The sequence below is a fragment of the Rhinopithecus bieti genome, unplaced genomic scaffold (genome assembly GCF_001698545.2).
Source record: "Rhinopithecus bieti isolate Rb0 unplaced genomic scaffold, ASM169854v2 scaffold_12573, whole genome shotgun sequence".
In the NCBI taxonomy this organism is placed as follows: Eukaryota; Metazoa; Chordata; class Mammalia; order Primates; family Cercopithecidae; genus Rhinopithecus; species Rhinopithecus bieti.
In genome coordinates, this window is record NW_016807321.1 from 1,015,605 (window position 1) to 1,043,216 (window position 27,612).

The 27,612-nt window shown below is 48.7% G+C and overlaps 1 protein-coding gene across 3 annotated transcripts in view; it reads right to left on the reverse strand.

Annotated features, from left to right (window-relative positions):
- Nucleotides 1-27,588, reverse strand: part of DIDO1 (death inducer-obliterator 1) — a 64,470-nt gene extending 36,882 nt beyond the window's left edge. The window contains exons 1-2 of one of the 3 annotated variants that reach the window (XM_017881208.1): nucleotides 27,293-27,588; nucleotides 1,647-1,844 (exon numbers count right to left, since the gene is read on the reverse strand). The gene's annotated coding sequence lies outside the window, so the exon portion shown is untranslated. Of the gene's footprint in view, nucleotides 1-1,646; nucleotides 1,845-12,835; nucleotides 15,132-15,313; nucleotides 16,544-27,292 lie in introns of those variants that run through there. The other 2 variants (XM_017881207.1, XM_017881209.1) reach the window with 2 other exon arrangements.
- Nucleotides 27,589-27,612: the final 24 nt, after the last annotated feature.

Below are 27,612 nucleotides of genomic sequence, written 5' to 3' on the forward strand. Positions count from 1 at the left end.
ACGGTGAAACCCCATCTCTACTAAAAATACAAAAAACTAGCCGGGCGAGGTGGCGGGCACCTGTAGTCCCAGCTACTCGGGAGGCTGAGACAGGAGAATGGCGTGAACCCGGGAGGCGGAGCTTGCAGTGAGCCGAGATCATGCCACTGCACTCCAGCCTGGGTGACAGAGCAAAGACTCCGTCTCAAAAAAAGAAAAGAAGAAAAGAAAAAAAAAAAATACAAAATGGAAAATTACTTGCAACCTGTGTTTGTTCTTTCTGCTTCCCTCTAAATGCTGTCACTTCTCATTTTCCTGTGATGCTGCCTGGCCGTGGCCTCCATGCTCTGTAAATGTGACCCACACCCCCAGGTCACTCCACATTAGCCTTGGAGATAAGGGACCCATCACTTCTCTGCTCGCCTGAGCTGACCCCATTGTTAAAGGACACAGCTAAACCCGACCAGGGTGCCAGCAGCGACTCCAAGTCAGGGTGCAAACTCGAGGCTGCTGTGTGAGGGGGCACTAGAGACGGTGGTAAACAGAAAGGGGGCTTCCTTCACCAGCCAGGTGACTCCAGGCAAGTCACAAGACACTGCTCTGATCCAGGAGGCAACGCTGACCTCAAAGGTTAAGGGCAAAGCAGAGAATACTGCTTACAAATATATATGGTAGAGCAATTATTAAACCACATCAGTTAAAATGGCTTATTCATTCTCATTGGAAATTTTACATTTAGGGAAAGTTTTTCTGCTTGTGCAAGCCAAAATATTTGCAAGAAATGTGACAGTCATCTCAAGAGGGTCAAGCCTGCGATTTCATGCAACACTTGGAGTTTCTATTGAAGATGGAGTTTGAAGGGCTCGCACTAGCCTTTGCTCAGAATGGCACAAAGCTGCAGTCCCCTCTGCCTCTGGGCCTATGAAGTTCCAACCCAGCTGAAAAGGGCTGGTGCCTCCATGCTGATAGCTTTCTTTTTTTGAGACGGAGTCTCGCTCTGCCGCCCAGGCTGGAGTGCAGTGGCCGGATCTCAGCTCACTGCAAGCTCCGCCTCCCAGGTTCACGCCATTCTCCTGCCTCTGCCTCCCAAGTAGCTGGGACTACAGGCGCCCGCCTCATCGCCCGGCTAGTTTTTTGTATTTTTTAGTAGAGACGGGGTTTCACGGTGTTAGCCAGGACGGTCTCGATCTCCTGACCTCGTGATCCACCCGTCTCAGCCTCCCAAAGTGCTGGGATTACAGGCTTGAGCCACCGCGCCCGGCCCATGCTGATAGCTTTCTATGGGAAGAGCTCTAGTTGATAAAACTGGATTCTCATTAAAGAGAGAACAGACTATTTGCATATGACTTATGCACAACCTCTCAAGTATTTAAATCACCTCTAGATTACATCATAGAAATAGCTGCTGTACTACACTGTTTCATAAAATTTTTACTTTTTATTGTTATTTATTGTTTGCCCCCCAAATATTTTCAATCGGCAGCTGGTGGAATCCACAGATGCAGAATCTGATGCTATAAAGACTGCTGATACAAATGGTCAAGTGTATTTCAAATAAATACGAGTACTACATTCCATCAGTTTCTTTACAAATGTCACTTTATAAATAGCAAACACAGACTCATTCAGTTAAAATTTTGTTGCTACTGACAGTACTGATACCTTACCTGCTCCAACACTGAAAGCTTGGACACTTTTCCCTGAAATCCTAAATACAACCAAAAAACCCTGGCAGACGAAACCTCTTGGTCCAAGCAGACAGCCAGGCTCACAACACCACTGTTGTCAGCCACTGTTCACGAGTAACAGGCTTCGTATTTTCAACAACTCAGATTATCTAGAGGCTGTTCCCATGGAGTAAGCTCCTAAAAGAAAATAAGAAAATACTTTACATATCTTAAGTAAATTAAGTACCAACAACAATTAAAAGGGAGCACTGAATTCTCGAGTCACCTATTATTTGAGTTATGCTGTGTGGCCCACAAAGACAGCTAGGGGGTTGAAAACAAGCATGCGAGCGGTGTCCTTAAGGACTTCTACCCAGGACAGCAGATGCTACCAACCCCCAAAAGAAAGGGGCTGGGGCAGCGCAAGAAGGAGTGGAGTCCCAGGCTTGCCCAGAGAGACAGGCAGAGGCACAGCCAGAGCAGGCCAGAGATGAGCTGCCAAGCATCAGCTTCTTTTCCATTTGGAGCCTGTGTCCGAGACGGACCCCACTCAATCAAATCCACCACAAAACAGAAGAACAAGAACAAAAAGTGAAAAGACTGAAGAACGAAATCATATAAGAATGTAATTATTGAAAATTCTTAATATTGGAGCTGTATTATTTTCATTAAAACTCAAGAAAATTTTAGAAGACTAATGTTTGACTTACTAAAATCAGCACGATACAGTTCACCACGTGTATTCAAAAAACACTTCTTCTATATCCTCTTTTTTTTTTTTTTTGGGAGACGGAGTCTCGCTCTGTCGCCCAGGCTGGAGTGCAGTGGCCGGATCTCAGCTCACTGCAAGCTCCGCCTCCCAGGTTCACGCCATTCTCCTGCCTCTGCCTCCCAAGTAGCTGGGACTACAGGCGCCCGCCTCATCGCCCAGCTAGTTTTTTGTATTCTTTAGTAGAGACGGGGTTTCACCGTATTAGCCAGGATGGTCTCGATCTCCTGACCTTGTGATCCGCCCGTCTCGGCCCTATATCCTCTTTCAAATAGTCCTATCAAAACACTCAAAGGTTCCAGGTGCCTGGTTTCTAGCTAGCTCCCTGCCCCAAAGCCCACACTCCCAAGCTGAGCCCCAGCTCTCACCTCTTCCTCAGCCTCAAGACCAACTGCCTTCCCTCTGTGGTCTCCCTGGCAACCTCAGAACAAGGGACAAACGTTCCAACTCCCCTCCTTTTAAAGGGACAGTGACAACTGGGCACAGCATTTCGCATCTGTGATCCCAGCTGCTTGGGAGGACTGCTTGAGCCCAGGAGTTCAAGACCAGCCCAGGCAACATGTCAGCATGTAGACACCGTCTCTACAAAAACTAAAAATAAGACAAGGATCACGTAGGCATTCCCTTTGATGAGCCAAATGGTATCTTCATAGTCACCATCTCTTCAATGTGGTACAACTATCATATTCAAAACAATTACTTCAAGAATTCAGAAATGACTGTTCAGAAAACACTGGAAATAAACTTTTATATTTCGCAACACTGAGCATTTAATTTATTTTATTTCATTTTTTAAAGAGTTGGCATCTTGCTTCATTGCCCAGGCTGGAGTGCAGTGGCCTGATCATGGCTCACTACAGTCTCAAACTCCTGGGCTCAAGTGATCCTCCTGGCTTAGTCTCATGAGCAACTGGGACTACAGATGCGTGCCACTATGCCCAGCTAATTTTTGAAAAAATTTCTTTTAGAGATAGGGTTTTGCTATGTTATCCAGGCTGGTCCTGAACTCCTAGCCTCAAGCAATCCTCCTGCCTCAGCCTCCAGAGTTTTGGGGATTACAGACACGAGCCACTGTGCCCAGCCAACACTGAACATTTATAAAAGCAAAGAAATTTAGAAGTTCTCAGGAATGAAAACTGATTTTTAAAAATTCAATTTATGTTAATCTGCAAAATAAGCACACTAGATTTGAGTCCTGAGTAATCAGAAAAATGTAGTTATTTCTGTTAAGTAGAATTCAACGAAGGATATACCTTCAGAAAAGATCAGATCACTTTCCATCCATTTACAAAACTGATTTATTTTCATAATGTCTTCAATAAAGAAAACGTACTATAACATTTCAGTCAGCTTGTAAAATAAAAACATGTATATCAAGGCCCAAGCAAAAAATACCGTGTTCTAACGTAACTTTTGTGTGTGTAGAATTAGTGTGTGATTCTACACACCACACAGCACATTGCGGAGGGAATGTGCTCATCAAACTGCAACCGTATTGTATCAGTAACAACTTTTCCCCAGAAAGAAAAATGTGGGTATCCTCGAAACTGGGAAGTGAACAAACTACAGGTTAAAACAGAATGTACCAAATTTAATATTTCTCTACATTTCTAAGCACATTTTTCCCCCAGCTGAAAACTGCTTCATTTCCTCTTAACTAGAAGCAGCTGATGAGTGGTGATTCCAGCAGAGGACACACACTGATTTCCGAATGCTTGAATGGTGGCTTTCAAACCTTTTGTCTCAAGACACTTTTACTCTTACAAGTTGAGAACACCAAAGAGCTTTTGTTTATGTGGAATATATTGCTGTTTTCAAAATTCTAAATATGTATTAAAAATAAAACTATTAATACATTAACAGTATCTTTAATGAAAGTTACTTCTAAAACAAAAATGTACAGGACGGGTGGCCCTGTTGTATATTTTTGCAAATCTCTGGCTTAACAGAAGATAGCTCCATGTTCATCTCTACTTCTGCCTTCAATCTGTTCCCACAGAGTGTTTCAGCTAAAACACGTCATCAAAATCTTGTCTCACACAGATAAGTCTTTAGAATATTGTAACCATGTTCACATAACTGTAGATGTTCACTGATACTACACCAACTCTTGTCAAGTAGCAGTTTCTTACAGGAAAATTGACTGCTGTGTTTACTCTGAACACGTCCTTGCACTCTGGACCCATGTGCACACTGGTCACCTGGATGACACAGGTTCAAGTTGCAGACAGAGATTCTCAATGTCCACACATCTCATCAGATAGCATAAAACAAACATTTCTTTTTTTCTGCTGCCCAGGCTGGAGTGCAGTGGTGCAATCGAGGCTCACTGCAGCCTCAGCACCTCCTCCACCCACACTGCCACCAGGCTCAAGTGGTCTTCCCACCTCACCCTCCCCAGTAGCTGGGACTACAGGTCATGCCACCATGCCCGGTTAATTTTTACATTTTTTTTTTTGTAGAGACAGGGTCTTACTACGTTGCTCAAGCTGGTCTCAAACTCCTGGGATCAAGCATCTATCCACCTCCGCCTTCCAAAGTGCTGGGATCACAGGTGTGAGTCACCTCCCCTGGCCGATAATGTCAGGTCCAATCTCCACAAAGACTTTAGTTACTAGAAAGCCATCGAGTTTATGATGGCAGATACAAGTTTTCTAAACTTCCAATTTTCACCCCAAAGCTCAAATTTTATCCTTAGCAACAAATACTGTTCGTTCTTTCTTTGAGACATCATTCGTTTTGGACAAAACGCCTGCCACATGCCAAGTCTGAAAACTGTCCTCCGTCTGTTGTTCTGTCAGGGACCGTGTTCCCGGAGACCACTCAGCTCCCAGCTCAATGCCCAAGGGCTGTGCGTGGACAGTACCCACGTGGGGATGCAGCGGGAGCTTTATCTGCGACTTGACATTTAATCACAGAGAAAGTTAAAAAGATGTATGTTTGGGGGTTCCAAATGAATAAAATTAATATTTACTGCATCATCAGGGACATTATTTGGGAAAATTGGCATATTCTAAACATTTGGTGCCCATGCACGGTGCTGAAGAGGCTCCAATCTGCCCTGTGCCACCAGTGCAAATGTCAAACTCCACAGAACAGGCCTGTACTATTAAATGACTATTATGCAGAAGTCATCTTCACCTCTTAGCCCCAGAAAAGGCTTCAAGGACTTCCCCCCAGGGGTCCATGGAACACAGAGAACTGGGGCAACAAGCCATTTCTAGCAGTTTAGGAGTACACTGGGTGTGTGCAAAGCAATAATACACATCTATGGTTCAGACATCAGAAGAGACTTTACACATGTCCTTCCACAAGTGTTCTCCTTCCCTCAGACTCCCCAACTCACGTCTTTCCACAAGTGTTCTACAACTACCTGTCCACCTTCCCTCAGACTCCCCAACTCACCAAAACAGTAAGCAGCCAAAAGGGAAATTTCTTAAAAACCAAACAAAAATATCCTCCCGAAAGGTCAGCTCTATGTTACTTTAAAAAGCCCAACAACAACTATTACAAAAGCATGGGTGTGCGACCACCGCCCATCTGTGCGCTCAGCTGGTGCTACTCTAGACTCTGCTGGGAGTCATCAACCCAAGCGTGCCCACTTCCAGGCTGGGGTGCAGCCACACGATCCGGGCGCCCTGCAGCCTCCACCACACAAGTTCAACCAATCCTTCCCATCCTTCCGCCTCCACCTGAGTAGCTGGGACACCACAGGTGTGAGCCATGGTGCCCAGTCCCCACCTAAAGATTTTCAGTTCCAAAAACCTGAGACTAGCTTCTGAGTAATTAATCTCCAAGACACTTTAACATATGACATATGACCATAATCAAGTTTCTATTTTCATAACATCGCACCTCCAGGAAAAGAGCTCTGACTTCTAAGCAGAAAGATAAAACAAAAATGCATATTTTACCTCACCTGGTGGCAAACATTCTGTTTCTTCAAACCTCATATTCCCCTGAAACAATACTCAAAACAATTTTAACCCACCAGTCAGAAACTATAACGCTACAGTAAAACCTCACTATTCGAAACTTCATTATTTTGTTAATTCTCACAGGATAGAGGCCAAAGTTTCTGTTTATTTCTATTTTGCCTATTAAGGGCCTCCTGGCTCATCAATCTGTTTATTATGCAGATGAAGAGGGAAAGAGAAGACACTAGCTAAAAGTTCTTTAAACTACCACAAATGAAGGAAAGATTACCCAATAAAAGACTCTTGATAGCTCAGTTTTCATTAATAGAACAGTCACTAGGAGGATCTACCTAAAAACTTCATATGACATCCCCAAATGCGATGTGTTCGGCAGTCACCAGCAGCAGCCGTTCACGTACCATGACGGCCACTCAAAGCTTCACCAGCTTGCAGCAGGAAACACTGTGCCGCACTCACCAAACAGGGAGAGAGATCTGGGCCCACAAGGAAACGAAGAAGCCCAACTTTCATTTATTTTAGTATCTATGCAGAATCTGACTCAGTTGCATAGATTACATTTAAATCCTTCAGAAGGCAAATTCAAAGTTTTGCTGCTTACCACGTAACACTGTCATTATAAAAATTATTCTGGGCCGGGTGCGGTGGCTCAAGCCTGCACTTTGGTTGGCTGAGGCAGGTGGATCACCTGAGGTCAGGAGTTTGAGACCAGCCTGGCCAACATAGTGAAACCCCCATCTCTACTAAAAACACAAAAATTAGCAGGGTGTGGTGGCGGGTGCCTGTAATCCCAGCTACTTGGGAGACTGAGGTAGGAGAATCACTTAAACCGGGGAGGCAGGGGTTGCACAGAGCTGAGATCGTGCCACTGTACTCCAGCCTGGGCAACAAGAACAAAACTCCCTCTCAAAAAAAAAAAAAAAAAAAAAAAAAGCAGCAAGGGTGCCACAACACAGTATGTTTCTCACAAGGAAAATACAGAGAAAAATCCAGAAACAACCTATATTGTTGTTTTACATTTCTTGGGTATTTGTGTTTTTATAGATACGCGAGACAAAAAGCAAAACTTGTTACTGAAAAACCTGCTGAGGACTAACGCCTTGGTCAGCCCTGGGCTACAGCCAGGCCGCCAAGCTTCCCGGTGTGAGCTTGCAACAATCCTGCCATTTCCCTCTATCCACTTTCTCGTGCAAAACGCAGGCTTGTGACCTCGGTGGGCAACTCAGGTGGGAAATTTCAACTCTCCAAATGAATGCCAGGAACCAGAAACAGTCACATAAAATCATTTATCGAGGTGAAGGAGAAGTGAGGTTTATTGTTCTCTATTTAATGGCTGGACAAAAAGTCTCCTAAACTACTACCTTTGATGGGCTCCTCTTGTCTCTCAGTAAAAAAGAAAATATGGTTTCAAACACTAAGATACAGCCCCAATTCTATATACCAGGATTCCGGCTAGTTATTAATAAAAGGTTACCACCTGGGCCTTAGTGAGGACCACAATGCACAGGTTCTTGTCCCCACGAAGAAATCCACCTCATGCCACAAGTGTGGCAGTGTGAGCTCTCTGGAGACCATGCCAGGTAGGGTGGGCTTTGGGAGGTCATCCCCGCAGGGTACTGCGTGGGCTGCTTCCCCTCAAGCGCATCTGTTTATTACGGGTTTAAATCACTGTTCCTTTATGTCCTCCTTGGTCCACACCCTTAGAGACCTGCATAATTCCATGGCCCCAAGCACAGCCTACTCTTGCCTCCCACCCAGCCCCCGATTTTCACTGCTGCAAGAGTTGCTGCTAAGGATTCAGCAAGGAGATGTGTAGGGCACTTTGAGGGAGAGGTGTGTACTGGAACAGCTTTACAGGTGACAGCGAATCAGACTGATTCCACACTTGCCCCAAGTGGCAAGCACATGGTTGAACCACTAAAAACTGTTCAAAGACACAGCTTATCTTCCTAGAAATCATCAATTTCCCCAAGTGTTTACAGCCAACTATTTTACAACTCCTAGAGAAGTGGTTCTCAAAAAGGGTGGTCCAGGGGTCCTTTTGGGAGGCCCCCAGGATCAAAGCAGTCTGCACAACACTAACATTCCGTGCTGTTTCCACGGTCACTCTGAGTATATGCTAGAGCATTTCAGAAGCTGAACGAAGATGACACTAAGTTTGAATTTGGAAGGAGATGTGCAAATCCAGCAGCTGTCAGTTAAGCCAAAGAGATTTGTGAAAAAAAACAAAACCATCTTTCTCATTAAATTGTTTTGGTCACTGAAAACAGGTTCCACAAAATGTTACTTATGTTAATATATTATGGTTTACAATTTTACTTATTTATTTTGAGATGGTGTCTAGCTCTCACCCAGGCTGGAGTGCAGTGGCACGATCCTGGCTCACTGCAAGTTCGGCCTCCTAGGTTCAAAGGATTCTCCTGCCTCAGTCTCCAGAGTAGCCGGGATTACCGGTGTGTGCCACCCACACCCAGTTTTTTTGTGTGTTTTTAGTAGAGAAAGGGTTTCACCATGTTGGCCAGGCTGGTCTTGAACTCCCGACCTCAGGTGATCCGCCCACTTTGGCCTTCCAAAGTGCTAGTATTACAGGCACCAGCCACCGTGCCAGGCTGGTTTACAATTTTAAATAGAAGGCACTTAAGCATTTAAATGACTCTTTTTCTTTTTTTGAGACCGTGTCTCGCTCTGTCGCCCAGGCTGGAGTGCAGTGGCGCGATCTCGGCTCACTGCAATCTCTGCCTCCCAGGTTCACGCCATTCTCCTGCCTCAGCCTCCAGAGTAGCTGGGATTACAGGCGCCCGCCACCTCGCCCGGCTAGTTTTTTGTATTTTTTTTTAGTAGAGACGGGGTTTCACCGTGTTAGCCAGGATGGATCGTCTCGATCTCCTGACCTCATGATCCGCCTGTCTCGGCCTCCCAAAGTGCTGGGATTACAGGCTTGAGCCTCCGCGCCCGGCCTAAACGACTCATTTTAAAATGTCAAACATGGTGACTATCAACAGATTTAACAAAAGCTCTGTGGAGTCTTCCTGCTTTTTAGGAGTGTAAAGCAGTCCTGGGTCCAGCCAGTCTGGGAACCACTGACACAGAGCAGCGCCTTCCACTGCTGGAGCCAGAAAGGCTGCTCCCCGACTCTCAAGAGCAACCCCGAGGCCATTCCTGTTCAGTCAGGATCCTTGTGGCAGTGACAGGTACTGCTTCCACATTCGATTTTTCCAGACACCCCGTCTATTCTCATTCAGTTTCATGTGATTACTGACAAGGCCAAGTGAGATGATGTCCACCTAAGTTCAGGTGGAGAGAATGCGGTTTCTTCTTTAAAACCCCTTCTCTCACATGAATTGCTTCTCAAATTGGAGCTGCAGCCAATTTTTTTGTTGTAGTTGAGATGGGGTCTCTCTCTGTCACCCAGGCTGGAGGGCAGTGGAGTGACTGACTGATCAGGGCTCACTGCAGCCTCAATCTCCCTGGACTCAGGTTATCCTTCTACCTCAGCCTCCATGGTAGCTGCGACTACAAGCATGCGCTACAGTGCCTGGCTATTTTATTTATATATATATATAAATTTATAGATGTACAAATTAATATATCTATATATGTGATATATAATATAAATCATACATAAAGATATTTATAATGTATACATCTATGAATTTATATATATATATATATATACTCCCCCCCCCCAACCAATAACAGGGTTTTGCCATGTTGCCCGGTCTGATCTCGAACTCCTGGGCTCAAGTGATCATCACGCCTCAGCCTCCCAAAGTGCATCAGCCCTCACACCCAGCCTGGAATTCCAACTCATGAAGGTCACAGCCTAAGGGGCAAAATTACTGCTTGAGGACCTTGTAAACTCAGAAGTCAAGAATTAACTTTGTATTTCAGCTGGAATCTTCCTTTCTTTCCCTGGGATTGAGAGGCCAATGTCTAGTTCTGTTTTAGGGGGTAGGGGGACGGTCCCAGCTGAAGACAAAGAGGAGTTTTGACATAAAAGGGTTTCTTTTCCTGTATCCATTTTACATGTACAGCTGGATTAGACAGAGTCAAACACGTATGACAAGCAACTTCCCGGGCCCCCAATCACTGCTATATGGGTGGGAAGAAGTGAGCAGAAAGGTATTTTACTACTCAAACGTGTGAAAGGGAAAACAGTATCTTTTAGTTACAGTCTAGCAAATCCAAAGAGGCCAGGCCAGTGTCTACCTGGCCTGTGTCTCCAGGGTCTTGGGAGTATCCCTGGGGCCCACTCCCCTTGGTGCAGGTTCGGTGTTCCCAGTCCTGACAGCTGCAGCCACCCCCACCCAGACATTTACAACCAGGACAAGTCCTCAGTGAAGGAGATGGGAGGTTGGGGGGCTCAAGGGGGAACCTGTCTAGGAACGCAGGGTTAGACCCCAGCTGCAAATGGTAACAGCGGCAGTGGGGGGGCGGGGGGGAGGGGCTCACAGTGTATCAGGCAGTGCATCTGTCTACAAATGCGGGGGCCACAGGGCACCAGGCAGTGCTTCTAAGGGCCGCACTTTCCTGTCTGTGAAATGGGGATGGTAATGACCTCACAGCTTCCTACAAGGTTTTCTGAAGCGACATGTCAAGTGCCAAATCATCTGTGGCAAGTGTGCAACAGACAGTAGGTGCCACCTGAGAAAGCGACACAGCCTGTGCTGGCGAGGGTTTGGAAAGAAACGCCCTCTTTGGCGAGTCTATTTGTCCAACATATTTGCCAACAGCCCCATATGGGCTTGGCACAGGGAAGAGAGCAGGAGACATACTGTTTTCATGGAGGGCAGGGAGTGCTTCACGGTGACCCAGAAGAAGTAAGTAGGAAGTACACACAAACTTACGAGTTTTTTTTTCTCAGAAAGGTGACAAACGGAACACAAACTAACAGACTACTTTGAAAAATCAAGAAACATCTATATAGTGAAATTCTTTTTTTGGGGGGGGTGGGGGCTGGACAGAGTCTTGCTTTGTCACCCAGGCTGGAGAGCAGTAGCACAATCACAGCTCACTATAGCCTGGAACTCTTGGCTTCAAGAGATCCTCTGGCCTCTGGCCTCAGCCTCCCAAAGTGCTGGAACTACAGGAACGCATCTGCATGCTTGGCTTAAGGGAATTCTTTTTTTTTTTTTTTAGAGTCTCTCTCTGTTGCCCAGGCTGGAGTGCAGTGGCCAGATCTCAGCTCACTGCAAGCTCCGCCTCCCGGGTTCACGCCATTCTCTTGCCTCAGCCTCCCGGGTAGCTGGGACTACAGGCGCCCGCCACAATGCCGGCTAGTTTTTTGTATATTTTTAGTAGAGACGGGTTTTCACTGTGTTAGCCAGGATGGTCTCGATCTCCTGACCGCGTGATCCGCCCATCTTGGCCTCCCAAACTGCTGGGATTACAGGCTTGAGCCACCGCGCCCGGCCGGGAATTTTTTTTTTTTTTTTTTGAGACAGTCTCACTGTCACCCAGGCTGGAGTGCAGTGGTGTGGTCTCGGCTCACTGCAACCTGACCTCCCAAGTTCAAGCGATTCTTCCACCTCGGCCTCTCAAGTAGCTGGGATTACAGGCAGGTGCCACCAAACCCAGCTAATTTTTGTATTTTTAATTAGAGACGGGGTTTCACCATGTTGGCCAGGCTGGTCTCGAACTTCTGACAAGTGTCTTGGCCTCCCAAAGTGCCGGGATTCCAGGCATGAGCCACCATGCCCGGCTGGGAATTCTTTAAGGGTGATGAATCATCACANTGAGACAGTCTCACTGTCACCCAGGCTGGAGTGCAGTGGTGTGGTCTCGGCTCACTGCAACCTGACCTCCCAAGTTCAAGCGATTCTTCCACCTCGGCCTCTCAAGTAGCTGGGATTACAGGCAGGTGCCACCAAACCCAGCTAATTTTGTATTTTAATTAGAGACGGGGTTTCACCATGTTGGCCAGGCTGGTCTCGAACTTCTGACAAGTGTCTTGGCCTCCCAAAGTGCCGGGATTCCAGGCATGAGCCACCATGCCCGGCTGGGAATTCTTTAAGGGTGATGAATCATCACATGCACAGCCGTGAGAAAAACGCCCTGGCACGCAAGTGAGAGCCGGGGACAAGCTGGCCAGGGCAGTGGCCACAGCCTCCAACACATCCCGTTCATTAGTGCAAAACAGCTGTAATGTGGAGCTTTTCAGGACAGTGCCCTTTCTTGGTGTTTTACTATTTTACATAATGTTTAAGTTTCCTGTATGTGTATTATTTTGTAACCAAACACATTAAGGTATCTTCATTTTGGAAAAAAAGTTGATTTATCTTATTAAAAAGGTATATTAAATACCACTTAAATGTCTGTATCAGCATATGCAAAACAAAACCACGGCATCAAAATTTGATACCCAAGGAGAGAAATGCCTCCTTTACAATTTAACACACGATTATTACCACCTGTTAAGTTTTATGGTCATGGTTACAGAATTCTTATCAAAATATGTACAATCACCTATTCATATAACAACTTACCCTCAAAATTACTACTCAAAAAATAAAATGGGCCTGGACAGCACAGACTGTCTCACAGATGAGTGTGGACACGCACAGGAAATCAGCAAAGCGGACTTCGTTCTTTGGCCTCCTCTTTCCCAATCAGTACATTTCCATTAACTGTTCATCACAGAACCTTTGTAATGCAGTTAACAAACATCATTTGATAGCAGCCATAAAGAGGCTGATCTTAGTATCCACTGTAAGGGACCCCATCATTTAAATAAGAAAGGTAAGTGAGAGACTCTGTTGACAGAATTTCCGAGTGGTCTTCTAAGCCTGCCAGACAGAGATGAGACCTCTCAGGCAAGTGAAGAGTGCAGGGACCACGGATAGTAGGGAGTCACCTGTTAAACACATTCAATCTTTGCTCTTCAAGAGCCCAACAAGCCACCTGGTATCATGTATACACTTGGACAGGTATACAAAAAGGAAAAACGTGCCTTGTTTACAGAGATTCCAAACACTGAAGACGTGGCACGGCTTAAAAATAAACACTAAAAAGAAGCACCCCACTGGGCTCCACAGTACTGACCTTAAGGAATTATGACCCTAAGGCTGTAGAAAAACACAGTATCAACAGCAGAACCTGCCAACTTCACCGCGAAACAAAACGGGAGCCAATGCCCATTCCAATCATTCCCTCCTCACGTGAAGAAACTCCACCACCCTTCAAGGCCAAACTGATGATACACGCGTCCCAGACAAGCCATTGTGATGCTCACACATACACACGCAACATGGGCTGGGCTGTCTGGTAACCATAGGTACAGCTGGGCAGTTAATCACAAATTATCTTATTTGTGCCCTGTCTTCTCATCACAGCACAATTCGCTCTGCTTGACATAGTCTGAATTCAACCAACTACTACTAAGGGTCAGCCTCTGGTGGAAAGCCTGAAGAAAATTCAAGATATACGCTTTTCCAAAACAAGATAAGAGGTATCGTACTCATGAAACTTGTTGAAACAAGTCTACAAGAACAGACACCTCCTCCCCATGTACACAGCAAGTAGGAAACCAAGTGTGCATTAGGCAGGGAGTTTCACAACAGGGCTGTGTCTGTCTTCCTGGGTGACACTTCTGAGATGTCTATGCTGTATTTAAAATAGAAAAATAGTGGAATAGTCACAGACACACATACATACACAAACAGCAACCCAAAGGGCCACTACCGAGCCCTACGCTCCAGGGTAAATGGGTTGGCAACATCTGATTTAAAGGAAGGAGCTGGAATAATCTCTCAAGTTCCCCACTGAACTTGTCTCCAGGAAGACTGGGACAGGGGCCACCTTGGTCACTGCTGTATCCCTCGTGCTAACACAGTATGCAATGAATGTCCATTAATAAAAGGACTGTATTTACTCCTTAAAACGCACTGCTAAGGACCTTTTCACTGCTGAGAACTGTATTTCAACCAAGTCATACGTGGCCCTAGGGAAACCATGCAAAACGGGGTATAGCTAGGCTATGTGAATATACCGAAAAGGCGCTCCCATCTGCCCTTTCCCTCCTCTAAGTCCCTGAGTACACTAGGCTCAAATCTCACTCCATCAACAGGCAGACGACATGGATATCGACGGCCTCGGCACAAGTTAAAGAGTATTTTCAATAACTGGTAACTCTGTAAGCTACTGCTACCTACGGCCCAAACTCTAAACTTAAATATTAAGGTGCTTTATTTACAGCAGAAATGCCGGCCCTGACCTCCACTGTCTCAAAACTGCGAGAAGGAGCCCCGGACGCCGCAGCGGAGGGAGCGCGGGCACCCCTCCCGCCGAGCGCAGGAACTGGCCTTTTCGGCTTCCAGGGTCACTGGAAGGCAAAACGTGTCACAGATACGGCCAGTACACACCAACGCAACAAACGATTCCACAAAAAAACTGAAAAGCAGCGCGGGGAGGTAAGGACACATTCTCTGGGAAGCGAATCCGCGCTCTTCGCGCTTCCCGCAGCGCCAGCCGCCCCGCAGTGCCAGAATCCCCCGAAGGCACGCCAGAAGCGAAGCCGGCCACGGGGTGGCCGCACCCAAGGCCCGGGAGGAAGCGCCAAAGCTCCCAGGGATGCCTAGGGAAACCAGCTGCGCAGCCCCCCGAGCCCCGGGCCGCACTCGCCCAGGCCAGCCTTCCGCTCCTCCCCGCGAGCTGCCGCCCCGACTTCCAACCTCGAAACCGTTCCTGGCCGCGACCACAGAGTGCTCGCCAGTCGCCTCAACCTCACGCAGCCCACCAGGGCCGGCGTCTGAGGCCCGCGCCCCCTGCCCGGGGCTGCTCTCACCGGCCCCGCCCGCCCGCCCGCCCGCCCGCTCCCTTCAGCGGCCGCCATCTTCTCGGCTGGAGCGGCCTCTGAGGGATCCGCGGCTCTCACCGGCCGGGCTCCGATGCCGGCCCCGCCCCGCTCCCTAGGGCGGCCCAAGCGGCAGCCGGCTCCTCTACCCGGCGCCCGGGACGCCACTTACCGCAGGCCGCAGGCCTGTAGGGTCTCGCAGCCATTTCCCCGAACGCCGCGGAGTGGGCGGCCAGCCACCGAGACGGCGCGGGGCTAGAGCGGCGCCCCCGCGCGGCGGGCGGAGGACGAGGCCGGCCACCGAGACGCTGCGGGGCTAGAGCGGAGCCCCAGGCTGGGAAGCCTAACCCCGTACTGCGCGCATGCGCCCGCCTTCCCTACCTGCACTTCGGGTGTGTCCTTTGGGTCTGCACTGACGATGACTTGGTTGCATCCTGTGTGGACACCTTATTTCCCCGACCCCAAGGGTGAAAGCTGGAGCGCTGCCCTTGCAGGGATCCCTCGGAACAGGTCGGGCAGGGCAAAGGCGGAACGTGGATGCTAGCCCCGAGGGACTGCACTCCGCCAGGATTTCGCTCTTAAGACCGATAAACCCTTCAAGTCGGTGGGGATAGGAAGCTCCTAGGCTAAATTTGTAAGAGGTGTGGGGGGCGGGGACAGAAGATAATGGAAGAAAAGGCCGAAGTTTTCTCTTCCAGATTGTATTTCTCAAACCGCAAGCCCCTGACGGCCTCGGCTGGGAGTGGCAGGGAGCGGCGGGGTCCAGGCGTGGGCGGGGTTTCTCTCCAACTTGAAGACCCTATCCAGCTGCCTCCCCACCCCAAGCTCGGCGCCAGAAAACAAGAGCGTGGGGTGGGGGGAGCGGAAGGAGCACAGCGAGGAAGGGAGGCGGGCACGCTGGACCTCTAGGCCCCAGGGACCTTGGCTGTGTCCCACCATGTCAATCCTACACTCAGAACTACTGACCAGTAGCTACAACTCAAAAAGAATGCATGGATATGTTTGCCCACAGGGGTTGGAGGGAACGATTAGACATTTACAATCAAGCGAGGGGAAAGTGAGGTATGGTAGATGTTAACCTTCCATGTGGATTTTCTTCAGTTCGCTCAGTAGTAACTACAGTGACACCCCATCCCCTGTCTGTCCCCAGATACTGCAGGAAAGAGACTGGGAGGGGGCAGGAGGGGCAGCTGCTGCCTTGAGGCACCATGGGCACTGGCCACTTGCTGCGAGGGCAGGGACTTGGAGGGGGAGGTGGCCCCCATGCTTCCGCTTCTGTGAACAGTGACCCGCTACCTGGAAGCATGCACCATCTAGCCTTTGGCGTCGGCCCTGGTCAAGAGCAGAAGGGGCCCAGAGTGCCGTAAAGCTGCCCCTAATACAGAGAGGCTTCTGCGATGCTTCCGTGGATGAACCAGGGGCTTTGAGGCAGGTGTGCTTTTTTAAATAATACCTCTGAAGATTACAGGGTCTGCCAGTTTCCGAGGCGGACTTAGTTTTCTTCAAAGGAATCCAACACAGCTTGTTTCATGCTGGTGTGGCCCATTAGGACCACATTAACGGAATCTGGCAGGGATGGCCTTGACAGTCTTACATCTTGAGTGTGTCTTCAGGTTGCTAAGAGGGGTTTTCGCCCTCAGACATGGGGTAGTGGGAAGCTTAGACGGGGTTGAGACCACCTTTAACAAGTACTGTGGTCTTGGGCGAGCTCTCTGTTAAAGGAGGGCTCACGTGCTGAGGCCCAGGTGAAGACCACATGAGGCCTCCCTACAAGAGGCTCTCTGAATCCAACTGGTATGGGGGAACCTCAGCCCACTCTCTTTAGCTGGGGATCTTTAAACCAGCCTCAATTTCTTTCTGCAAGACGGTGAGATTTTAAGAGATTTTAACTCTTGGGTGCAGTTTCAGGTTGGGCACTGAGGAGATAGATGGAAAGGCCCTAAGGGAATAGAAAGAGTGGACAAGGCGGCTCAGGGACAGGAGAACCAAGAGGAAGAAAAAGGCAGGAATACATGAGTAAACGGAACGCTTACCGCAGTGCTCAGCGATACGCAGAATGCCTGCCTTCCTGCAAGTCCAGAGGATACTGGAACCTGCCTCCCGTTCTCATCTCCCCCGCCACCCAGAAGCTGGCTCAGCTGTCTCAGAGGCCTGGCCAGACTATCCATTCTGGCCTTCCCCACCTGTATACAAGGTGATGAAGTCAGCCTATCCCAGCTTACCTGTCGTCACTATTCCTGGGAGCTGCCCTCCCTGGTGAGAAAGGCATTTGGAGAATCTACAGTCTGGGTATTTGAATTTGAACTCCACTAGCAAAAGAATGCTTTTTCCTAACCGAATTTATTTAAAAAGTAAAATCCAAAGGAGGAAACAAAGTCTTCAGTAGTTTCAATAAATTGTTCCTTAAATATCCCCAGTCCACAAACAAAACCCCACAAGTAGCACCGATTTACAACAGGATGTGGCCCGGAAAGCAGGAAGGGGGCCAAGAGCGCTCCAGCAGGAAGTTTAATAGGTGGTCCATGGAAAAAAAACACGATGGGTGCATCACAAATAGGTGTAAACAGTACACTTTTGTAACGTGTAGACACCAGTTTCTGCAACACACACGCCACGCAAAGTTTAAGGAAAGTTTTTGAAAGTACAATCCGGAAAACTCAGCAATTCTTTCAAAAAAAAAGAAAAGAAAAGAAAATTGGTTTCCGCGATTATAAGCCTCCTCCATTGGGACTCAGGGTCCGCAGCAGAATACCCTGATCCCAAAATAAAAATACTATCACAAAAATACTCCAGCAGGCAGCCGGCTTTACTTGGTTTAAAGTCGGATTTCGCTTAGTCCCGTGAAAGCGAAGGAGCGCCGCGCTTCCTGACTCCGCACAGCTCTCTCGGCGGGGAGTTCCCGCCCTCTCCAAGAACCGGAAGCCGGACAGTGTCAGGACGTTTCATTCTTCTCACTTTGGATTCAGAGCGGCTAAGGACAGGGCCCCCGCCGAGGCCACCGGGCAGCGTCCAGGTCTCCCCTTTGCGAGGGGCGCAGCGGCGGAGGGGCACAGGGAGGGGCGACGGCGGGGCGCGCTTGGGCCTCGGCGCTGAGCTCCTCCTCTGCTCGTTCTGGAGGACGCCCGCAGGATTCTTGCAGACTTCTGCCGAGGCAGGATGGAGGCCTGCAGTGATGCATCCTGGGCCCGCGACCCGGGCGGCCGGAACATAGTTCTTTCTGGCCGGAGACCCACCCGGTCCTGACTCGTGTCTGCGCCAGGCCCCCCACGCCGTGCTCCAGGGACTCAGTGCCCGGCGCGCAGGGGCTGTATCTCTAGCCACTTGGGGCAGGAAAAAGGAATCACAAAATACAACCCTCTCCTTTACCCAGGAGGAGAACGTGAATTCCCGGGGGGGGGGACTATATATATATATATATATATGCGCATATATGTGTGTGTATATATATGCATACTGTTTTCTTATTGCTAACAAAAACTTCAGCCACTGTGTGCTCTGTGTGGTGGTGTTGCTGTTTTTTTTGGAGAACCTGATGAATTTTCATTACTTTTACATTGTATAAGGCCAGCTAACTTTAACAGTTAACTTTAGATAAATCAAGTCACCAATGCTAAAAGGTGTCACAATCAGATCGGCCACTACTTCCCCTCAAAGCAAACAGTAAAAGCACTGCCTTTGGCTCCTTTAAAGAATATTAGCCAGATTTGCCGGGCGCAGTGGCTTACGCCTGTAATCTCAGCACTTTGTGAGGCCGAGGCGGGCGGATCACCTGAGGTCCTGAGGTCAGGAGTTCAAGACCAGCCTGACCAACATGGTGAAACCCCATCTCTACTAAAAATAGAAAAATTAGCCGGGCGTGGTGGCAGGCGCCTGTAATCCCAGCTACTCGGGAGGATAAGGCAGGAGAATTTCTTGAACCCGCTGCACTCCAGCCTGGGAGACTCTATCTCAAAACAAAAAAACAAAAAACCAACAAAACAAAACAAAACAAAACAAACCCAGATCTTTGTCTACCAAAGAGCAAATGCCACGTTTGTGCATCACTGAGCAACAGCACTGCCAGAAAAGGCAACTTCACAGAATTCACCCACTCAGTGAATTCCGCTGAATGCTGTTTTGAGACAACCAACACAGAGGGGGAGTATGGACGACAGTGGGTGGTAAGTTAAGGGGAACTGACAGGATGGAAAAGGGCCAGGAAACAAAAGAATTCAAGGAAAAACAGAAACAGAAGTTAAACTTTGTGTTCCAACCCCGAAGACCTCTAGAAAGCTGTGGGATGTGATGGAACTACATGTTCTATGCAGCATATGAGAATCATACCAATTTTCTGTCTTAGGCAAAAGAATAAATGTGAAATACGAAAAAGGGAGGGAAATGAGCTGGGAGGAGGGATCACCCCCCTTAAATGCTGCACCAAATTACTTTAATACTGCATTTTTGTAATTAGCATTACGGACAGTGTCTTATCATTTGAATGTTACTAGAAACCTGTGCTATGACTTTTAACTAGAAAAACAAGGGATGAATATTTCTTTGATCACATTAGCCTCTGTACATTACTCAAGACAGCTACAATGAACTAACAACAATATCCACAAACGAGGCAAAAGGAACTTCTCATGGTAGGGAACTGAATCTGGATGTGTTACTCTCTCTTCTGTCATTTTCCAGATATCTTTAGAAAAAATGAGCTGCAGTTTGTAGTGCTGCTTTCCTTGAGACAAGGTCTCACTCTGTCGCCAGACTGGAGTGCAGTAGTGTGATATTGGCTGTCTGTAACCTCCGCCTCCCAGGCTCAAGCAACCCTTCTGCCTCAGCCTCCTGAATAGCTGGGACTACAGGCGCGTGCCACCACACCTGGCTAATTTTTGTATTTTTTGTAGAGATGGGGTTTCACTATGTTGCCCAGGCTGGTCTCGGACTCCAGGGATCCACCCGCCTCTGCCTCCCAAAGTGCTGGGATTACAGGCATGAGCCACAACGCCTGGCCTGAGCTGCAGTAGTTCTATATCCTCTGCTAAGGAGAGAACACATTAATGCAGAACCATGCTCATTACTCCTTCCTCTGAGAATGTTTCATGTTTCTCTGAGTTGTCTAAGTTTTCCCTTTGAGGTCAGTGAAAAGTAAATAAAGACAACTTTGGAATAAATTAATATTTTAGTAAGTATAAGGCAAAAAACTTTCCTTTCTGAGTGGTTTTATCTCAACCATCCTTAAAGGAACACAGCAAACAAGAAAGCCAAAAAAACGCTTTCACAGATTCTGACAGAATAAGAGTAAAGTGGTTGTACCCAAATAGGATATTTACCCTTACAGGCTATTCACACCATGGAATATAGACCACGGAAAAGGGGGAAACGAACCCATGGATGACTGAATTCCTACATCTGCTGGTGAGCACCAGGAAGAAGGTGCAGGGATGTCCATGAGGTCAGAGGCAGCCATCAGTTCCAGAGCAATGGGCCCTGGCCCCATTCTTGTGCCTTCTGCCTAACCTCAATGCCTCCAGAGTATGGGACCTCACGGGGAGGGATAGGGCTACAATTGGGTAGACTACAATTAAAGATTTTTTTCTTAAATGAAAACACTTTAAGAAGTGAAAGAGGCCGGGCGCGGTGGCTCAAGCCTGTAATCGCAGCACTTTGGGAGGCTGAGACGGGCGGATCACGAGGTCAGGAGATCGAGACCATCCTGGCTAACACGGTGAGACCCCGTCTCTACTAAAAAATACAAAAAACTAGCTGGGCGAGGTGGCGGGCGCCTGTAGTCCCAGCTACTCTGGAGGCTGAGGCAGGAGAATGGCGTGAACCCGGGAGGCGGAGCTTGCAGTGAGCAGAGATCAGGCCACTGCACTCCAGCCTGGGCGACAGAGCCAGACTCCGTCTCAAAAAAAAAAAAAATGAAAGAGACTTCAGTAACCTTTCAGAATTTGTCCAGATAGGATTAACTGTATAAATTAATTCCTGTTCTTGCTTAGTTCACAAAAACAAAATGGTAAAACTGAGAGCGCGTTTGGAGGAAATACCAACAGTAACAACAAAGGCTGAGCTATCAGCAGCTTCCAAAAGATACCCAAATGGGAACTTGAGGGTTTTCCCTTCTTTTAAGAAACAGCAGGGAGGTCTTGCTTTGTTGACCTGGCTAGTCTCAGACTCCTGGCCTCAAGGAATCCTCCTGTCTCAGCCTCCCCAAAGTGCTGGGATTATAGGTGTGAGCCACCCTGCCTCTTTCATTCCAATAGGAAAGTATTTAAAGAGTAAATGTAGAGCCAGGCACGGTGGCCCACGCCTGTAATCTCAACACTTCGGGAGGCCCAGGAGGGAGGATCACTGGAGCCCAGGAGTTGAAGGCCAGCCTGGGAAACACAGGAACTCTATTTCTACTTCTACCTGCCCATCAGACATGTGATCACAACAGCTGCACGCATACAAAGAACTTAAGACACAGACAGAACTATCCACATGTAGGTGTGCATATTTATATATATATTTTGTTAATTTTCATAAAAAAGATCCCAAACTAATAACTGTCTATCAAATCCTAACCAGCCAGGTTCAAAGTGCATAATCAACCTCAAATGAAATAGTACATACATGATGCTTTGACCATGTACATTGCTACTCAAAACACTCTTTGGCCTTTCCCACTGGTCTGCAATGGCAGGACTGTATCACCTTCCCTCCTGCCATGTGTGTTTCAGGTAACAGTATGCTAGATAGCTTATGTCTCAACCTCAGCAGCAGTTAAAGGTTTAAAAAAAAAAAAATCAAGAAAAGTTTATTCTTGCTCTCACCCAAACAAACTTACAAAATATTCAGTGCTTCCTGATTGAGTGGTATAATCTAGAAAGGGAAATAAAATCAGGCAAAAGAGGGAGGGGAAGGGCACCTATATCAAACAATCGCCAGTTAAAGATGCTCTACAGGGTCTGGGTTCACCAAACACATGGTGTCAGAATATGTGCAGCAAGGCAGGGGTGGTGGCTCATGCCTCTCATCCCAGCACTTTGGGAGGCTAAGGCAGGCGGATTACCTGAGGTCTGGAGTTCGAGACCAGCCTGACAACCATGAAGAAACCCTATCTCTACTAAAAATACAAAATTAGCGTGGTGGCGTATGTCTGTAATCCCAGCTACTCAGGAGGCTGAGGCAGGAGAATTGCTTAAACCAGGAGGCGGAGGTTGTGGTGAGCCAAGATCGCGCCACTGCACTCCAGCCTGGGCAACAAGAGTGAAATTCTGTCTCCAAAAAAAAAAAAAAAAAAAGAATATGTGCAGCAGACTAAATAGGAAAATTTTTCCTTACCCCTTTCCAACGTCCAAGAATAATTGTTTAAAATACTGTGAAAAGTGAAGTCTATGGAAATTGAGGTCTGCGTGTTTCCTTCCTACTTGTGCTAATCATTCTGAGCATCAACAACAGATGGGTTTATCAACTATCCTGAAAAATAAGGTGGTTTGATTTGCCCAATCTCTTTGAAAGCCTGAAGTCTCCAGTATGTAGGGGTTTGATTTTATGCTTTTGGGTTTTGAGAGTAAAACAAAACATCCATGGGAATAATGTGGTTTTGAAACATGGCTGATGTCCTGGTTTTTCAAACATTCTATGATTTGAGTACAGGAAGCACTACGTAGTGGCTCACACCTGTAATCCCAGCACTCTGGGAGGCCGAGGCAGGAGGATTGCTTGCGCCCAGAAGTTTGAGAACAGCCTGGGCAACATAGTGAGAACTCTCCTCTACAAAAAATAAACGAAATTAGCTGGGTGTGGTGGCTTCCGCGTGTAGTCCCAGCTACTCAAGAGGCTAACATGGGAGGATTAGCTGGGAGGTGTAGGTTGCAGTGAGCTGTTATCACGCCACTGCACTCCAGCCTAGGCAAACTGCTTTTCCCTTTTTAAAAACTCATTAATGTTCTTTTACAAGTAATATACCTCTAGCACTCTTCTTTCTGTTCATCTCTTTCAATATGAAACAACTCAAGCTCAAAGCCACCACCTCAGCTTGCAAGACACTGGAAGCTCTGAACACCTGGTTGCCCCTCAGCTGACGGTAAGGGCCAAGCCTGTGGTTTCTCTAGTCCACATGCCCACCTCTGTCACAGGAAAGCTCAGGCAGTTGATGAATCCAGCAGGCTGAAATCCTTGTCACTGTCCCAGATGTCAACCGGTGTAGCCCTGCACCCTCTCGAGCTGTCCCAGGACCCACCTACCTCTTTCCTGCTCTCCTGCACCCTTGGTGACCCTCCATGCTGGTGTCTTCAGAGCTCTGGCCCAGGTTCTCCTCCTCTCCCTCCACCTATACCTTCTCCACGGAGACTTCATGCACACCTGGCTGTAGGTGGCTTTATCTCTGCCTGGATCCAGGCACCGTCATTCACCTGCTCCCCTGGCATCTCCATGTGAATGCCTCAACTGCACTTCAAAACCTATCTAATACAAGCAAAATGAACTTAGGACTTCCGACCTCCCTACTACATACATCCAGACTCTTGTCTGGCGTTCCCTATCCAGAGGATGGTCCCACCACCCTATACATTCATAGGCCAGAAGCTGAGAAATGATCCTTGACCCCCCTTCCCTGCTCCTCAGTCTCACCTGCTGCTGCAGCATTTGGTGGCATCTAGCTCACTGCTCACTTCTCAGTACATATGTGCGTGGCCCTAATGGCTTCTGAACGCCTTCAAAATATTACGCTGTCTTCACCTCACCCCTGTTCACCACACTCCAATGTTTCCCATTCCCATCACATCACTCAACTTCTTGCTCTCTCACCAAAAACTATCAAATGGCGAGTTTTGGCAGCTTCACCCTGGACTTCCCTGCCGGAAACTGCTAACATAGCTTCTTGAAACTCAACACCCTGTGGCTTCAGGGAGCACCTTTGAAGCCCCTGGTTCTTGTCAGACCCCCTGGTCACCTTCTTGCTACCGTTCATAGGCAACTTCTTCCTCAGTGAATACAGCTTGCAGCTCTGCATTCCGGACTTGATCCATTCCTTGTCTCCACGGACTTCCTCTGAATACTGTACCCATCAACTCTCAGCTCTCGCCCTGCTCTTCCCCTTGGGCTTTAGATGTGTCCTACAGGCACCTCCAATTCAATGAGGCCCACGCTGAACGCACCACCTTTCCCTCGTTGTTGCACCTCCTTCTTCATCATGATCATTCTCAGTTGGTCCCACCACCTCATCAGCTGTGCTACTCACCTGCATCACTCTGGTCTTCCTTCTTAGCTTCCACAAATTAGCAGTCCCACCAAGGACTGCTCATTTCTCTCCTGACTGAAGGTCTCTTTCCATTTTTGCTAGTATTATTGCTTCTAGTTAAGATCCTCATAATCATTCTCTCATTTATTCCTTCATCACTCAACAAATAAATATTTATGGAGCTCCTATTACAAACTAGACTTCAGCCATATCAACTCGCATGAAGCTTACCATTTTATGGTGAATCACGGACCATGTGCTAAGAGCCACCAAGAGGTAATTTAGGATTGTGTGCAAGCATAAAGGAAAGGCACTCAATCCAGCTTTGTTTAGGGAAGACTTCCCCAAGAAAGCCTCGTCTATACTGAGGAGGTGAGCAGGAGTTAGCCTAGGGGAAGTGTTTTACACGCAGGGTCCAGACTGTGAGAGCACAGCGATAACAAAGCTTGCTGACACGAGAAAACCTCCAGTCGGCTGGGATGGCTGGAGCAGAGAGTAAGATCAGGAGTGCAGACTTACAGCTGCGCTAACTTTACGTAGGCAATTGGGGAGACCCCAAGGGATGTTAGGAGGCTAGAGTCAATGAGTGATGGCTTTTGGAGAGATCACCCTGTCTGCTGTGTGAGAGGTAGTGACAGGACTTCCGGAACTCAACAGGAGTTATGGAGACGCCCTGACAGTCCAGAAAGCAAAGATGACGGTTTCCATTTATGGTGGCAGAGGCTGGGAAACAACACAAAGGGGCGTTTCTCTCTAGAGAGGATTAAGGAGGCTCAAGTAGGACCTGGTGACTGGCTGGCTGCTGGGAGGAGGGGATTAACCTGCGGCCCACAGGCAAGCACTGAGAAAGCCTCTTTGACCTAGAATGTCAAGGAATGTCCCCTTAAGGCGCTGGCACTCAAGCTTTCTGCTCGCGCATCCCCTTGCACACTTGCATCCCCTTGCACACTTTTTCGTTGACGTTCAGGCTGGGCGTGGGGGCTAACGTCTGTAAACTCAGCACTTCGGAGGCCGAGGTGGGAGGATGGCTTGAGCCCAGGAGATCGAGACCAGCCTAGGCAAGAAGGCAAAACCCCGTCTCTAAAAAACTTAAAAAATAAAAATAGGCCGGGCACAGCGGTTCACGCCTGTAATCCCAGGACCCTGGGAGGCCAAGGTGGGTGATCATTTGAGGTCAGGAGTTCGAGACCAGCCTGGCCAACATGGCGAAACCCCGCCTGTTCTAAAAACACAAAATAATTGGCAGGGCGTGGTGGCGGGTGCCTGTAGTTCCAGCTACTCGGGAGGCTGAGGCAGGAGAATCACTTGAACCCAGGAAGGAGAGGTTGCAGTGAGCCAATATCGTGACAGTGCACTCCAGCCTGGGCAACAATGTGAGACTCCTTCTCAAAAAATAAATAAAATAGGCCGGGCGCGGTGGCTCAAGCCTGTAATCCCAGCACTTTGGGAGGCCGAGACGGGCGGATCACGAGGTCAGGAGATCGAGACCATCCTGGCTAACACGGTGAAACCCCGTCTCTACTAAAAAATACAAAAAACTAGCTGGGCGAGGTGGCGGGCGCCTGTAGTCCCAGCTACTCAGGAGGCTGAGGCAGGAGAATGGCGTAAACCCGGGAGGCGGAGCTTGCAGTGAGCTGAGATCCGGCCACTGCACTCCAACCTGGGCGACAGAGCGAGACTCCGTTTCAAAATTAATTAATTAATTAATTTAATTAAAATAGGCCGGGCGCGGGGGCTCGCGCCTGTAATTCCTAGCACTTTGGGAGGCTGAGGCGGGCGGATCACGAAGTCGAGATCGAGACCAGCCTGACCAACAAGGTGAAACCCCATCTCTACTAAAAATACAAAAATTAGCTGGGCGTGGTGGCGCGCGCCTGTAGTCCCAGCTACTCGAGAGGCTGAGACAGAAGAATCGCTTGAACCCGGGAGATGGAGGTTGCAGTGAGCCGACATGAGGCCACTGCGCTCCAGCCTGGCGACAGAGTGAGACTCCATCTAAAATAAACAAATAAATAAATACCAAGAACTGTTGACCATAGGGTTAAGTAGTTGCAAATGATGTAATTACTGTCTTGTACTGCCTCTGCGTATGAAGCATAATGTTGTCAAGACTTTAGACCTGTAGATTTAGCTCCTTCGATTAACGGAAAATGTCCAAAACCAGTCTTCCTCCAAACTATTTGCCGAACTGGACTTACTGTCGCTGAGTAGACCGACCGACATAGCTTCTTACACGTTATTCAGCTCACTTGTAAGCAAACACACGAAACCACCTCACCCCCGACTGCTACTTCAGAAAGAAGCCGTCCCGTGAATCCCTCGCAGATGAGATCAGGGGCTGCCCCTCAAGGACTCTCTCTCTTCCTTCGGCTCTTATTAAATACTTTAAGTTACTTCCCAGCAACAGAAACATGGGACCCTGCGATGACAGAGTTCGCATTCCTCCTGAGCCGACAGGCAATAAGCAAGTAAACGCGCAAATACCCAAGTGCGGCCTCAACCCGCGCGCTCCTGCCCGGCGGTCTCCAGTCACCGAGTACCCCCGGCCCTGCCCCGCGCCGCCGCCAGGACTCCGCCCCGCAAGCATGTGGGGTCCCCTTTGTCCCGCGCGCCCTGGCCGCGACCCGCCCTTCAGCGCAGCCCCTGGGAGGCGCCCTGAGGGCAGGGCCCTTCTGATTCCCCACCTGGCCTCGAGTGAGGACGCGCTCAATAACATCTCGAGTAAAGCCCAGGAACTCGCTTCAACGAGCAGAGAGCACAGCTCTGGCCCAGCCCGGTCTCGGGTCCGCGGTCTCTCCCTGGGCCTTAAGGACACCAGCCCTGGAAGGCCGCCGCTCGGGAGGGGATTCCTTCCCCGTCTCAGGGGCGGCCGCGGACACCCGGCGCCTTTCCCCTGCCCCACCCCGTCCAGCCTCACGCAAACGACAGGAAAAGAGCTGGGACCTTCGCCTCCGACTCAGTGTAGACGTCGCCATCCCGGCTCCAGGTTTCCGCACTCCAACGCCTCCGCAGCAGCCATCTTGCCAGAGGCGGCCGACGCCTTTTGACTCTCGCGCCAATCCGTAGCGCGAGGACTCCGCGAGGAGAGTTCTGCGCAAGGACGGAAACTAGGTCCCGCGCTTCCGGGAGGCCGTCCGCCCCGCCTCCTCGCGGGGGCGCTTCATTGGTCATCGGCTCGCGCTCTCGCGTTCTCGTGCTGTCGCGAGAGGTGCTGAGGGGCGGCCGCCGGTGCTCCTGCCCTCCCGCTCCCCGCCCCCGCCCCC